This window comes from Lissotriton vulgaris, chromosome 7 (assembly GCF_964263255.1).
Source record: "Lissotriton vulgaris chromosome 7, aLisVul1.2, whole genome shotgun sequence".
NCBI lineage: Eukaryota > Metazoa > Chordata > Amphibia > Caudata > Salamandridae > Lissotriton > Lissotriton vulgaris.
This window is the reverse complement of record NC_141695.1, coordinates 1556433010-1556450191: the sequence shown is the minus strand read 5'-3', so window position 1 is coordinate 1556450191 and position 17182 is coordinate 1556433010.

Here is a 17182-nt window from a genome sequence, read left to right as displayed (position 1 = left end):
GATTAGCATCCAGCCCTGTATAGCATGTTGTTTTCATCAACTGTGTATATACTTTGTTGTTATAATCTGACCTATTCATGACCACTATACAGCCTCCTTTGTCCACCTCTCTTATAATCAGGGACTCGTCACATTTCAGCTGTGAAAGTGAACGTCCCTCTTGTTCAGTGAGATTGTACATACCTTCGTGTCTACTTCTAATCTTAATTATTGGTACACAATCCAAGTCATCACATACATTTTTATAGAACACATCAAAACAGTTATATGAGGGGAAATTAGGGGTTTATTTAGATTTTTGTCTTAGTCCACTATCGCTAGTATGTCCATAATGTATGCCCATTTGATGTAAGAAAACCTTTTCATTTACAGGAGTACCCTCTTAAGGATCAAGTGAAAATAATAAGACAGTATCTATTGATTCCTGTATTACCGTTACGCTATATGATACTGGTCTGTTCTCTTCATCAGGTCTAATAGATTGTGTGGCAAAATGTTTCTTCAGTTTCAGTTTCCTGACAAATTTATATATATCAACCGTCAATTGCTCATTTTTTACCACAGTAGATGGACAAAACCCAAATCCTTTTTGTAGAGCTTTAATCGTGTCATTAGTCAAAGTAGGGTCAGACTGGTTAAGCACATTTACATTCATGTGTTCCGGGTTAGTATCTGTATTTATTACTTCCTCTTTGTCCATGACCTGGTGCGCATACCTGCTCTGTCGCTTGACTGATCTCTTGGTTCCCTTTCCTTGTCTGATGTCCTGCTCATGGTATACGAGTAGTAACCTTTCTGTTCTCTGTTCTGATTTGCCTCATTTCTTCTAAAAAACGATTACTACCAGAATCCGAGTTCACCTCATTTATTTCAGTATTACTTTCATTCTCACTAGAGATAACGCTGGATGAGCTTGCCCTCTCACTATCTCCTTCAACTAAACCCTTTGTTTCCTTATTTATTAGATGGTCAAATTTACTGGCAAATGTAAAAACTCTGCCTGACAGGTAGTCTCGCTCATCTCACTTCAGTTTCCTTGTTTTGCAAATCTTAATTCATTCCTGATGCTTGGCAAGAATTTCTTTTAAAATTACATCATTTTTCTTAGCAACTTTCCTTTCGGCATTATCAAAATTTCCATAAGATTCATAGAGTTACTAATCAGTTTCTTCTCCCATCTTAACAATAGATCAGGTTCCAAATCATCATACGTAGGAAATGTTTGTGCCAGTAGGCCCCTTGGTATCCTATTAAGTTTTAAATACTGTTTCAATGTTGTGGCATCTCATCATTTTGATTGTTCTGTAATTTTTAGTCTTTCTAGTTTGAAATATTTCTCTTTTAATCCTTCACTCCTCATTGGTTTAAATTGTGAAGTCAAACCTGCATTCAGGCTGCTGAATAATTCTTCAGCTACTTTTTCTCTTTCTGCCAAGTCAGACATCAATTATTTTGTGTTCAGTCTAGTAAAGACCCGTGGGGCTGCACTACCCAAACAAATAACAATAATATGGAAACAGTGGCTGGGTGATGGTGCACACTACAGTTGAGTTATTAGCTGTCCATATACATTACAAAATCTTGGTGCTTCAGGAGGATGGAGAGCCACCTAATCTCTGACAAAACAGAAGAAGATCTAAGTCTTCTCCTTACACAAATGTTTTATTAAGCTTCAAGCACTCAGTGGTATAATCACAAATGTTACATCCAGTTAATAATGTACAATGTCTATTTATTCCGACACAGTTTCTTATCCGGTTATAATTTTCATCTGAACATTGTTTTTTGTTGTTGTTCGACAGCCCCTTGAGCAATGCCAACACGTGTTTCGTCCATTTTTATTTACAACTGAACTTCATCAGGGCTCATATCAATTGTTATATTCATCAAGGCTGAAATACACAAAATCGTCTGGTAAGGGAATGAAGAAAATCAATATGTTGCAATACAACCTCCGCCAGATAACCCGGTGTTGCAACAAGGGTGGGGAAAATTATTAGTTTGTAGGTGCATATTCCGTGTAAGATTAGATCAAAGTGAAAATCATTGAGTTAACTTTGTAGACCATGCGAGTGAGGGAATAAATGTAATAGAACTCTCTCAGCCAAGTAAATATCAATAGTTGATAGTCTCCATTCCTACACCGTAGTCAGAAGGCCGGTGTCATGCTCAAAAAACATTGTTGGCCCCCCTTCTATGCCATGTTTCTTTATCCTTATTATGGTTTGGGATTATGGACTAACACTTACTAATACTCTCTACAATGATTGTCGGAGTGCGGTAGGATTGGAAACAGTGGAACGGTGATATATGAGTAATGCGGTCAGAGTATAATGTATCGAGACTATGGACTAATCTTAATACTAACAACAGTACCTAGCACCCTAAATCATAATAGATTGGACGCACTCTATTTATTTGATCAAAATTTGCAAGAAATATACTATCTAATATCTATTTGATAACTACAAGATGGCCGCCAAAAATTCTGAAATAGGGTCTTTGCATTTCCTATGAGAGGATCGATACGTTGATTTTCGGAAAGTACATAACATAAAAAGTGTGTTTGCTTTGTTTGCCCTAAGTTGGCAGGGTATGCCAAGACGTGGGTCCCTTGCTCACTTTGCCACTGGGTTCAAGCTAGCCTGGCTGATGAGGAGTGTTACCCCGAAACCAGTCCAAGGATGCTTGTTTCCTGCCAGGGAAGACCTGGCTTGGCAGTTCGGTCTGAACTGTTCCCAAGAGGCACGGAGTCAAGACTGATTTGCATATGGCTGGGTCTGAACTGGGGTGGCGAAGTGAACTAAAGAATGATGATGGATTCAACCCAGATCTGTGTCTGGGGGTGACTGTCTGAAAAGTTTCAGTACTCAGTCCATCATCTCCTTGTGTTTGCCATTTTTGAAAGCTGGACAAATATGGGAATCCAGGAGGGGGTAACATGCATCGCTCACACCAGATTGCTTTACCCCGAATTCCTTGCAAACATCAAATTTTGAATAAAAAAACAAATTTTCCTCACATTTGTGTGAAGGAATGTTTTTGAATCTGCGGGGAGCCAGAAACTTCCTTCCACCAAGCATTCCCCTAAGTCTTCGTATAAAAATGTTACCTCACTTGTGTAGGTAGGCCTAGTATGCGTGACAAGAAACAGCCCAAAGCATAACATGGAAACATCAAAATTGTCCACTCAAAACTGACCTGTTTTTTGCAATGAGGGTAGCTGTGGACTTTGGACCCAAACTCAAGCAGTACGTAGGGAAACCTAGCAAACCTGCACATTTTTTAAAACTAAACACCTAGATTAATCCAAGGTGGTGTGACTTTTGTGGCTCTCATCAGGTTGTTTTACCCAGAATCTATAGAAAACCTCAAACTTTGACTAAAAAACACATTTTCCTCATGTTTCCGTAAAGGTAAGTTTCGGAATCTGCGGGCAGCCACAAACTTCTTTTAACCTAACATTCACCCAAGTCTGTTTTGTGTTGTGGGCACTCGGCCTACCCATTTGTGTGGGTAGGCCGAGTGCCCACAACACAAAACAGTCCAAAACGCACCCTGGATACTTGACGTTTTTCCACTTAAAAAAACTTGTTTTTTGCAAAGTGGGTAGCTGTGGATTATGGGCCATAACTCAGATGGCACCTAGGGAAACATAGCACACCTGCACATTTTTTTAAACTAGACAACTAGGGGAGTCAAGGGTGGTGTGCCTTGCATGGATCCCACAGGTTTTCTTACCCACAATGTCCTGCAAATCTTCAACTTGACGTGCAATTTCACATTGCTGTGCATTTCCGTGATGGAAACTTCCAGAAGCCATAGGAATTCCCAACTTTCCTACCACCCAGTGTTTCCCCACTTGTTGTGATAGAAACAGTGCTGCCACTATTGTGGTTAGTGCCCGCAACAGGAATGGAAACAAACCAAGGTCAACGGGAGCCCTATCCATAGTCATAGCTGTAGAGAATAAATGAACGAGGCTATTCCAGATTTTAATTATGTGAAACTTTTTGCTCATTTAAGCTTGTCTCTATATATATCATATTTAATTAGGAGTTTCAAACTCACTGGCGTCTGTTAAGCCATTCCCTTTTATACGCAAACCACACCTTCTAAATGGTTAAGTAGTCTCACAATCAACACATTTGCCATGCCCCCAAAGATTGTTTTCTGGCATATTGGGCCCCTCTTGTTTCTAACATGCTTAAAACATGGGGTATAACTATATCGCACTGTTAGTTGAGCTGCAGGAAGAGAACAGGATCACTGCAATGAAGTTAACAGAGATGAGTGCAAACACTCTATTTGAGGTGAAATATTACACCAAACAACCAGCTAAATAAGTGGACAGAGCGATACTCCTGTAGGGCGAAGGCAAAGCCACCTCCCTGCGCTTATTAGAGAATGGGTAACAATAGTTCTCGTGCTCAGCTGCACTATCAAGGCAGGCCTAATATGAGGCAAATCCTGCAACCTATTTTCAAGGTATAAGCCTTATCCCACTAAACTCCTAAAACTCTGCATGAAAAACTGACCCTGACTTAGTCCCACTTGATTCCTCTCCGTCCTTTCTTCAGAGTGACCCTCTCCTTGCCTGCTTACCTCTACATGCCTTTTATTTCTGAGTATAGCCTCCTCTCAGTCTCACGAGTGGTTGCTGTGAACTCTCTTTTTATAATTCTGCAATTGGCTGACATCTCATTTCATAGATCACTACCACTCCCCTGTAAAACCCTATTATCCCGGTAGCCTACCATTACCTAATATTTAACAGGATACCGCACCAACACCTGAAACCACAATGGTGTGCTCCGCATCGAGGGCTAACTGGTATTAATTTCATCTAACACAAAGTAACTGAGAACACATAACTAACTGCAAAACCACTTAATTAACCACTAATCTTGGGTTTCGGAGTAGCGTGCTACTCGCCGCAAAGCAGTTCAACACCTCGTCAGGGGTAGTAAGTGCTATATAAATACATTTACAACTACAAAATGAAAAATGTATCCTGCCTTTTGAAAATGGCCTTATACTGTGGCTCACCGAGTCCCCGCAAGCAAACATATGACCATATAACAGCTGTGATTATTGTGTTACAGTGTTTTCCATTTGAGCTAGATGTAATAAATTCAACATTTATTCTATTCTGAAACTATAAATGTGTATTTGTGTTATGCCCCCAATGTAATATACACTTTCAAGCCTTGGTAGGTGCTGTAAAAATACAAAAAAATAATATAAATAATTGTAGAACATCGGAAATTACCAGGAAACAAGCTACGTTCGGAGATGTAACGAAAAATAATAAGGTCCCAATGCGGAATGTGGCGAGGACCCCGGAGTCTCCCACATCTTGGGCTGAATGGGAGACCCCTGAGCCGCAGGGGCTGCAATGTCTAGGTAACGAGCGTCCCTGGATTCATCGCAGATTTTCTTCAAAACAAAAATTTGGATTTTGAGAGGTTAAAAAATTCCCAAAGTTTGATGAGCAGTACTTTCAATAGAAACTATATCGAGCGAAGAGCCAGCTCTGCTTTTAAATACAATACAGAAAGTGTTTTTAAACTCAGTCTCTTACCTTTTTTCACATCAATTAAAATACACACAATAACTCTCAAACTGGCTGACATATAATGAGAAGTGTGCCATGAAGGTAAACCCTCTAATTTTGCATTTGGAAACCTGTTGCACAGACTTTAGTTACAATCCCATTGGGTCTAGATGTCCACTGTAGCGGTGGTGACATGTGAAAGGAACTGCCCAAATTAAACTGGCGGATTTAGTTTCACGCATGCCTACATTTAATCCTATTAAAAATGTTTACTCAAAAAGGCATTACAATTTTTTTCGTCATCCAATTTATTTAAAAGAAAAACCCTGATCTCCCAAACTCATTATTTTAGAAGATATTATAAAATCGGCTCAAAAGCCTTTAGTAGGTTAAATGTTGCCACCTACCGGCTACATTTGAGAAATGCAACTGTATTATTTTTAATATTAGACACTGATGTTCCAAGAATTCAGGCAACGCAGCCAATAAGGTTGCTCTGCTGCGTTGCGTCAATGGGATAGAGAACTACGCCATATCTCCAAAGAAGTTGTGCAGTTTTGCTCTCTCCCTGTGCTGGCGCACATTTGGTAGTAAAGCCCCGACGCAGGCAGCCTAGTGGTCAGCATAAACCTTCTGCAGCAGGGCCGGACTGTTAACGTAAACCAGCCCTGGCAATTAAGTTGGACCGCCACCTCTGACCACATCCACCACGGATTCTGTCACTAGCACCCTTTAACGTTGACCAAGTCTCCACAACCACTCTCTCTCAGATGCATTGAACTAGTTATATTGCACCACTCGAACCAATCTAGGGAGTCACAGCACGTTGCATCACACACACATTACACAGAGACAATCAATCATAGCTGTGTAAATCAGTGTATAGGAAACGTTACATAAGCCAAAGGACTATAAGTGTACGAGTCACGTCATCCATACTGGTATGCAGTATAGTTTGAGTGCTTGGTGCGGATAAGCACAAACTTAGAGTCGAAAAAGAAACAGCATAGTTGGGAGTTTTCTTGAAAAATAAGAATCGATTTCTTGCCAAATTAACAATGTTTGCAACATTAATCAATGATCTAATGTATACTTTGCAGTGTGTATGCAATTCAATGATGAAAGTTAATAGATCACTGTTGTATATAAGGACTTTAAGTTGTAAATTGCAAGTAACACAAGGATGTCTCTTTTAAAAGCAGTAACCTGCTGATCTGTTTACATTATATGCACTCTGTAATCTACTTGGTACACTTTATTTGCAGCAGGCATATTAACCCTCTGCACTAACTTCACATAAGTCAAAATCCCAACTATACAAAATGCTGATATCTCTCCAGGAAGATAATTAATCACAGGAGTTATCTTGACATTTTTGTGATGTCTGGTAACTGCCTGAGGGAAGGACCGCTGCAGCAAGTGCTTTAAAAACATCATAAACTTGCAAACACGGTGCCCCCAGGCAGCCAGCCACCGGTGCGGTGGCACTGATTGCACCGCCCTAGAGCCGGACCTGGCCTGGGATGGGGGGTGGGGTGTGGGGGTAGGGTGCGAGGGCTCCTTTGAAACACTGCTGCTGCTTTTGTTACAGGGGCTGATATTGCAGCACTGCTGCAAAATCGGCCTGAGTAACTAAAATGACCCCGCCAGTCCAAAAATAGCCCCAGGTTTCTGGCCCACTGTGAAAACGACTTAGTGTCCCTTACAGCCAGTCTGGCACTGGCAGACGAGGTCCCTTCCAGTTCACAAACTATGCTTTAAGGCAATTTCCTCTTTGTATTTCTGATGCAGATGCAAAAAGGAATAATACCATCTATTGTTTGTAGTAGCAACATGTTAAAAGGTGGTGTAAACTGTGACTTTTTCTTAAATCCTGTCACATTGTCATTAGAGGTTGTTAACTGGAAATAGTAATGAAGTCGTGATTTTCAACAAAACATATAGATGGAGTTACATTCTACATTTGAATGCACCATGTTGATTAGTAGGAACAAAACGGTGGCCCTTATTGAAAACCTTATTTTCCAGCTTTGTTAAAGAGGTATTAGAAAGGGCACACACCATATTCATGGAAGGATCTAGTGTTGGCTTCTGCCTCTGCTGGGTCTAATCATTGATGCCATATGTGTCTTTTTTTTAGCTCTTTTCTCCTTTCTCTCTTCCACATCCCCAACCTCTCTCAAAGAAACACCTGTTCATGTCACCAAAATTAAGACTGAAGGGAAATAAAGATAGACAGTCTATTGCTCAGTCCCTCATATTGACTGCTCTCATCACTTGAGGCTGACGTCCAATTAGCAGGTCCTCTTTTTTTAACTATTTTTATTGATACGTACTGAGTGTTCAGTACAGTTAAGGTACAGTTATATTGAATTGCCGTCCCTTTCTGTTCTTTTAGGCCTATAATACATAGCCATTTACAATAGAAGTTACAGAATGCTGTGGCAAATTATGGTATACATTATGCCCACTATAAATCCATATCAGTCTGCCAAGCCCTCCATATCTTCTCCCTTTTCCTCAGGCACTCCCTACTCTGATGTACCATATGTTCTGCCTACCTGCACAATTCTAGGTCAGTTTTTCTCTCTTCTATTGTCGGCACGACAGTTGCTCCCCACCTCCTCGCAACTCCCGCTGCCAGGCCCAACCACCTTCTTACTTGTCTTGGCCAGACTTCTTCCCCCGGGATAAGGAGTAGGAACTATTTAGGTGCTATCGGCACCTCAACGCCCATGACTGCAGCCATCACCTTTCCTAACCTCTACCAGTATACCTGTAGGCATGGGCGGAAAATCCGTTCCGCTCGCGGATTTTGCGGATTTTCGGGAAATCCGCAATCCGCGAGATTCGCGAATCTCCCGCAAAATCCGCAAATCCGCGAGCAGCGGATTTTGCTCGCACTGCTCGCACTGTTCGCGTGAGTTCGCGTGAGTTTGCGCCCCGCGAATAAGTGCAAAATTGCAGAAATACGATCTTAGCAAAACTGAAAGTAACTACTTACCAGGTTCAAAAGTTCAGGCTCATCATTAGTAGCCATTTCCTGTAGTGCTTCCTGAGGGGCCCCTCCAGAGTTCAGTTGCCAGTTGCAACTATTATGTGACCCTGCTCTGAACCTCAGAATAGTTACACATATGCCACAAAGGTCCTGAATTACAGCTAAGGGAGACAAGCAGGAGCCAGGCTGGAAGTTAAAATCCATTAATCAGCCCCTAATTCATTATTGTCAGTTGGGGCAGGGCAGGTGTTGTAACTAATTTTGCAACAATGAAAGCACTTAGCAAGTGCAAAAGATCACTAATCAGGGCGCACTAAGGAAGCAGGTGCGAGCTAAAAAAATATTCTGTGACACATTAATCAGCCCCAAATTAATTCAGGTCACTTGAGGCAGGGAAGGTGTGCTTTGCTTTGCTGAAAATAATGTACACTGGACAACCAGAGGGTGTGGTGATGAAACAGAGGGTGGCATGGGTGGGCCAGAGGGTGGCATGAGTAGTCAAAGAGTGGCAGTGGTGACAGAGAGTGGCAGTGATGAAGAAGAGTGTCCCAAACAGGCTGGACACGTAGAAACAACAAGTTCGCGAAACTTGCGACCCGACAGGTAAGTTCGCAATTTGCGACATTGTACAAAACCCTCGCGAACTGGCAGAAACCCGCGCAAACACAAAAAAAAAAAATCCGCAAATTCGCGAGAATTCGCGGATTTTGCGGATTGCGAATCCGCAAATCCGCAAAATTCGCGAACGCGAGATCCGCAAAATTCGCTCATGCTTATATACCTGTAGCACTGGACATTCCCATAATAAATGGAAAATGGTCCCCTCCAAACCACACCCTCTATGGCAGTGTGTATCTTCACTATGCCCATCCTGTGCAATACTGACATGGGGAGAACACTCTGTGGAGAATCTTCAACTGTATTAGTCCGAACCATGCCCATTTTGCCACCTCTCTTGGGTCCTGTATTGCTTCCACCCAGTCCTCATCTTCAATTGGGCTGATATCCTCCTCCCAGGTCAGTGAGCCCAGAATGATTGGTGCATTGTTAACTATTTTCGTGTACAGCAAGAAAATGGCTTTTTCATGTAACGGTTCAGTAAATAATCTGTCTTCTAATGGAGAGGTCTCTTCCAGCGTCTCTCCTTCACAAATATACTTCTGTAAGGCATGTTCTAATTGCAGGTACCTCAGTCATTCCCCCTTCCCCATCTCATAGTCCGCTTGTAGGGTCGTAAATGTGATATATGCCTTTAAGTGTGTTTTCAGTAAAAGAACAATATCCGGTGCATATCGTTTAATATATTGTAGGACCACTGATTTTTTAAGTTTACCATTGAGTCCGTTCACTTTCCAGGACCACACCATCAGCGGGGTCATCTTCCATTTATGTCCGGCCACGAGGGAATGTGTCTCTGAGCTAATTGCCTCGGCAATATCGTTTGCTCTTGTGTTTTCACATTGCATTTCTTACATCTTAGCTGTCAACAGTTCCTTTTGTGCTATCCCGGAGCCTTTAACTTTACAAATAACTTATCCCTGTCCCTCTCCCCCTCCCCCCGCAACCCTGCTAATAAGGTTGTGCCAACCCCAACTTCCCAACCCGCAGAGCGTCTGTCGCCTCAAAACCTGCATAGAAAAACTGTATGTTGGGGGGTGTTTCAGTCACCCAAACGTTTGAATACCACTATGGAAGAAACAGAGACATAAAGACTTAGTAATGGGATGGAACCCCATTCATACTGTCATATTTGTAAGGCCCCTTGCTGATTTTGTTGAGGTGAGTGAGAATCTTGTGTTTGTTGTGTCCGCAATAGTTCCAAAGTCAGTCTCAAGATAGTCTCTGACTCCATACTGATCCAGCGGGACACCAACCTGCAGACAACTATCACTAAATATTCATTTGGACCCATAAGCCACACTCACTCATTATCTGGTTGATGAACACCTCTGGGGATCAATTTTAGGGCTAATTCTATATGTCCGTTTGCCTCTTAGTCTTGAGCCTATTTAATACTAAGCCATTTCTTTACAAATGGATCTATTGTAGTTGATTATATTTGATAATTATGACATGAATCATTTACCTGTTCTGCTTAATAAATAACCACAGACTCTGATAAGGTTTAAATGTTTATCTGAATTTACCATGAGAATCAAAGGCAAATAAGTCTTAACTCCATCATTCTGAAGAGGTAAGACTTGATTTATCTAAATTAGACTAAGATCTTCAATGACAAGTACCTCAGGAAGACAGGGTAGAGAGAAAAGGCACATCGACACAAAACACAGATTTAAATTTACAGAGGATAGCGCGAAATCAGACCCCTCTATCCAAGACTTATGGGCCCCTTAGAAAGTTCAGGTGACTGGTTAAGAGCATTGTCTTATGTTCACACCCATTAATTTGTTTCTCCCAAGCTTTATTTCCCACCCATGTTCATAATGTATTAACAACAATGTATCTCGTTTTTTCACAGTTGTCCATTTAGTCTTCAGGATGTTCAGCTGGTTCCCAGGACATAGCGAGAAAGTGTCCTTGGCCAGGTCCCAAGACTTGAGGTCACTGCTTCTGAGTTGTCCCTTCCACGCATGCGGATGGTCTCATGTGCGTGTCACCTTAGCTCTTTTTAAGGCCCAAACACGAACTAATGGAGAGGTCAAAAAGACAAAGTATTAGATTCAATTAAAATGATTTCACTGTTGACCACCTATTTCTACTCTAATCCCATTTAATTATAATGACTATTTATGCATTAGCACTTAGTCTATAACACAGTTTAGTTTCAGTGGAGCAGATGCTTGGCATGTGAGTTCTTCAGCAGCCATTTTAGCTGCTACTGCGCAGAAGCAGTGTTTTCCCTCCAAGCGTTAAGACGTCATGCAGCTGACGCATGCACAGTTTATTTTTACACGTTAGCAGCCATCTTTAATTGCACTCTGGTTACTTGTTAGTAAAACACATAGGCAAGATTCCCTCTTTTCTAGAAATGTAGGAATTTGTGTAAAATTAATATAACAAACATGATTAATACTTAGTGACAAGATTAAAAGGAGAAGATTGCATCCAAGGAAGTCGCCTTTTCACGAATCCTTGGTCCATCAATCTCCTCTCTGATGGCATTTATGTCAGCAAAAACTACCCATACCCAAATCAAATGCCAACTTTTAGCACATCTTGATTCTCTTCTCTATCTTTTCAATTCCAACTTCATCTTTCTCTTTCATGTTGTTAATTTTCTTGTATATTTCTCCTTATAATTCTTCAAGTTTAATTTATTTGCACTTCCCTTTCTTTCCCTGCTTATTTACTTCATACTTTCTTCTTTTCCTAGAATATTTACCCCAAATCATTATTATCAACCCTATCATAGTTGTTCAAGTATAGGTAGTATTATTTGTGCTACAACTCCTTTACCAAAATTAGCAAACCAAGATCCTATTGCTGTTAGACTATTTGTTAATATCTTTCATACACTATAAACTTCCAGTGGTTTCAAATCCTCTTCCAAATTTGTAATATTTTTAATGTAATTCCCAATTTCTATACTTTTGTCAGGTAAGTAGCTGCAACAATGTTGCGCTTTCAGCATTTTACAGACTCCACCCTCTTTTGCCAATCGAATATCAAGTGCAAGTTGATTCTGCAAAACCATAAATCTAATTGCAACTAATTCAGTATTGATCTTTAAAAAGCCTCCAGCAGTATCAGTTGATAATCGTTCAACCACTGTGGACAATTGCCAAATTCTTCTTGAATTCAGAATTACTCCCACTGAAAATATTACTGCACTAAATATGTCTCCTACTATTTCTGCAAAACTAGCTCTCTTATTACGAATTAGTTCATTATTGTTTTCATTGCTTCCAGTGATTCTTTTTACATGCTAAACTTTTGGAAATACTATTCCAAAATAAGAACTCTCATACCATCTTGCAGGTAGCTTAAAGTAAGCTTTGTTTCAACATATGCAATAAATCCCAGGGAAAACTGGATCTGTCCCCCCTTTTAGTCCCTATCCTCCAATAATAAAGAGATTATATTCACATGCACTGGAACCAATAAATACATTCTTATAGCGAGTCTTTAATCTGTGGAGACACATTTTCCCTTTTTTTTCCGAAATCTAGGGCCATCGCAGCCTGAGCCTTGCCAGGTGTAAAAATTCTTCCTTTCTCAGCCCATGGTGGAATATGTTTTTTTCTGTTCATTGGCTTTCTTCTGGAAATCCTATCTCCTCTCTTCTGCTAAATTCAAAAATATATTTTCTTCTCTCAAAGAACATGTTAAATTATGCTTGTGAGCTTCTGCTATATCTATTGCGTTTTGCGCTATGAAAAATTCTCTCATAAATTGTGCTACTAGGCTGGTGAGCATTGGATTCATATTCTTTCGATCAGGAACCTCTGGGAATATTACATCTAAGGGGTCCATTATGATGGCGGGCGGATTGCCCCCGCCAGCCTGGCGGGGGCAATCTGCCTGCCATCATCCCTCGTTTTCCCCCCCGCCATATCAGTATTGCGGGGGAACCTCGGCGGACGGAAAGACCGTCCGCCGCTTTTCCTCCCCGGTCGCCTTGCGGCCAAGGCGGAAAAGGAATAATATGATGGCGGTGTCTATCAGACACTGCCAGCCATATCATCATGGGCATTTTACAATGCCTTTCCGTGGTGGCAATGCCGCCTCAGAAAGGCAGGCGGACTTCACTCTGGGGGCCCCCTGCGGGCCCCCAGAGTGAAGCACAGTAGGGGGTGCACACGGGGGGAGTACCTATGGTACCCCCCTGCATTTGCATAATGAAAGCGGCAGGCACCGCGCGGTGCCTGCCGCTTTCATTATGCAAATGCTGCAATGCATTTTTAGCATTGTGGCGGGCGGCGCAAGGAGCACCGCCTGCCACAATGCTAAAAGTACAGGATGTGCCCGCCACTGTGGCGGGCACATCCTAATGCCACCCCCGGGACCCCTGCCCTTAAGGCGGACGATCCCGTTTACCGCTAGGGTGGCGGGCGGACAAAACCCGCCCGACATCCTAATGAGGCCCTAAGTTTGAATAATAATACTGTAATTTGCCTGTTTTATAATAAAGACTTGTTAGTACCCTACATGAAATGCATATGTTAGCGGTAAAGGGTGATATGTGACACCTTCTGCTACAGAAGCTGATAACTTCATACATACATAACAATCACTAATCTCCATAGTGTCTACATATTCAAACAATAACTTGGTAAATACATTTAAATCTGTGTTATTCTCTGTTACTGTGTGATGTATTTGTGACTCATCAGATGCTTCTAATTCTACTCTATCTCCTTTCATGTCAGCTAACTTTCCATTTATATCTGTACTATTGTTCTTTTCAATGCTCATCACATAAGGTATTGCTATAGTAAAACACAGCCATACTATAATTACTAATAGGACGCTACATTTGCACATTCTACAGCATTTCTGTAAACAATTTCTTGTTGGTCTTTCAGCAACTCTGTCTCTAGACAGTTTTAAGATTTCTCTTCTTTTTTTATCTTATTTGGTATTTTGATGATTCTCAAGCGGGTCTCACTTCTCCCACATCAATTTGATTTGCAATTATCTCCTCGTCACTTTCTTCATTTAAATCTAGATTTTCAAGCTCTTCAAGAATCACATAGGTCCAGTAAAAAACTATGCATTTGTTATTCAGTAATTTTAATCTTTGACTCCTTCGTCTGAGTCTCTCACGTGTCTGTCCTGACTGGCTAGTAACTTCATTCACCTGGTCAGGTCCTTCATTTATTGTCTTTCAATTAGGGGTCTCCAACCCGTCGATCGCGAGCTACCAGTAGCTCGCCGACCCTTTAGGAGTAGCTCGCACTGCTATCTTATTATTGAGACGTTATTTAGGCATTTTATTTTGTAACCCATCATTCTCTTTGAAAGCTATCAGCCCTTGCCCGCCCTCACACAAACCTGCTGCTCTGATTGGCTGAAGTGAGCTTAGCTGGGGTGGGGTGGGCTGAAGAATGTGACGTTCTTCATTTTAGTCTGTGCCACCTGTCTTCTCCAGGCTGGCACCTCGCTTCTCATTTACTCTCCGTTTAGGCCTCCCGGAGCAGCTGTGAGGTAAGTGGGCCCCTGACTGAGCATTAGCCCTTTCATTTTACCTTGGCTGCCACTGCGCTTAAGATCTGCCTTCGGGAATGAAGCGCAGTGGCAGGCAACGTTAAAATTAAAACTCCTTTCAGGAACTGAGCTGAAATCTCAGTGGCAGCCTGTGTTAAAATGCAATGTTCCTGTTTGCACTAATCCGCTTCCTTGACTTTACCACACTTTCATTTCCCTTGCGTAGTATTCAGTGAAAGCGGCTCAGTGCATGCTTGTATTTTTGTTTTTAACATCGGCTGCCACTGTGCTTTAAATTTAAGGAATAAAGCGTGTGGCAACCGAAGTTAAAATCAAAGTTCCTTGCAGGCATTGACGGTTACCACAGTGCCAGGCAATGTTAAATCCTATGTGTTTGCCTGCACTGAACAGCTTTCATAGTCATGTAAAGGCAAATATATAGCGCTGTGTAGTAATAGTGAAAGCCTGTCACTGATTACTACACTGCGCTATATATTTGCCATTACATGACTGTGAAAGCTGTTCTGAGCATGTGAGGACCTTTGATTTAAACATCAGCTGCCACGTGCTTTACATCTGCCTTAACAGTAGTAAAGCACAGTGGTAGCCGACATTCAAATTAAAAGCCCTTGCACAGGGTTTGAGCAGGTGGAGATTAAGGAGTCTACTATCTTTGTAGGCGTGTTGGCCTTTCTATTAATTATGTTCAAAAAAGACTTCAGGCAAGATGTTTGTCCAGCAATAGAGTTGAGCCGATATTTGCACTGACTCTCGTCTTTGCCATTCTTCTGATTTCTAAATGAGTCTGAATGCCTCGTACTTTTGCCTGGAAAGCATTTCCCAATAATTTGAAGGCCTGTATGGAGAAAGTATTGGTTGTATGCAGGAATTATTATAATACCCTGTGCTAGCCTACAATGTAAGTTTCTAGGTTGGAAGTATTTGAGAAGTATTGTCTGCAATGATTTTTTAGGACCATTACTGTTTATCTCACTACGTGAGTGATGCATAATAGCTTGGATGAAAACTTCTTGTGACTGGTACCCAGTGAGGAGCCTTCAGCAGAGGAGAGTTGTGTTTTTTTTTCTTTGTACTGTGCTGCTACCGCTAGGACCTTTAGGGCGGCGCAACTGGTGCCACCTGGTGCTGAATTCGAGTGGGGGCAACAATATTATGGAAAAGCACCTTCTGCTGCATTCCTGGCATCCGGCATCTTTCAGCCAACAATGAAAATAGCAAATTAACAGGGTGATAAATTTACTTCCTGGAAAGAGAGAGATCAGAGGTTTGTGTAATAATCTGTAAGTGTAAAGGAAGTTTTTACTCATCGTAAGGTAGAACATAGGGTTAATAAGCCTGCTGCAAAGAAGTTGCAGATCACAAAGTGCATATATAACGTAATGTAAATTGGTCAGTGGGTTACTACTTTTGTCGGAGATACCATATTGTTGCTAGCTCTTTATGAGTTAAAATCCTAATGTAGAACAGTGAGCAAGGCATAGGGCTGACTAGACAGGTATGATTTCCCCCAGTTTTTCATTATCCTTAAGTTGCAAAATAGGTTCATTTGGGTAGAAATAAATTCTTATTATTAAAGAGAATCCCCCAACCATGGTGTTAGGTTTTAAATTCAATGTTTCTGCCTCTCTAGTCCAAGCACTCTTAAACTATCTTGCCTATCAGTATGGATGACCTCTGACACATATACTTTCTTGTCCTCTGCCTTATGCAACATTTCACTGATTGATTGTCTCTGTGTGATGTAAAGTGTCATTGGTAGGAGTGGTGCTATAAAACTAATTAAATGCATCTGAGCTAGAGTGGCTAAGTATTTTGTTCAAACCACAGTATGGGCTCTGAAGAAATTAGGCTTAAAGTCAAAGAAACTGGGCGTGGGGGTCTCTCGGAAAAATACGTGAGTTGCTTGGGGTTTAGTACCTCACGACGATTTTCACTGACCAAAAGTAGCTCTCACTACAAAAAAGTTTGGAGACCCCTGCTTTAAATGATATCTTAATCTTTTGACATATCTAGGCCAATTATCACCTTTCCTAACCCTTTTGGCTTGCACTGTACTTCCGCCTTCTTCGTCACTCTCAAGTGTTCTTTTCTTTTTGTTATGTTGTGGCACAATTTGATTTTCTTTGTCTTCTGAGTCCCTCTCTAACTGACCTAGTTCAGGGCTTCTTAAGGTGACACCATTCACCTGAAAGTGTTCTGCTTCCCCTATCTGGTCCTATTCAGAGTTTATTCTAATTTGTTCTTCTTCTTGAACTTGTTCTTCTTCTCCTAACTGGTACTGCTCAGGTTTTATTATACGTGGCTTGTTTGCAGCCTGAACATGTTCTTCTTCACCTATCTGTCCCTCCTCAGATCTGTGAATATCCTGATTCACCTCCATCTGAGTGTATTTCTTTTCCTTGTCTGGTCCTGCTCAGGGACTCCAACAATTACAATTTCTGTTTCCTGAGCTTGTTCTTCTATTCCTGTCTGATCCTCACTAATTTCTTGCTTTTCTA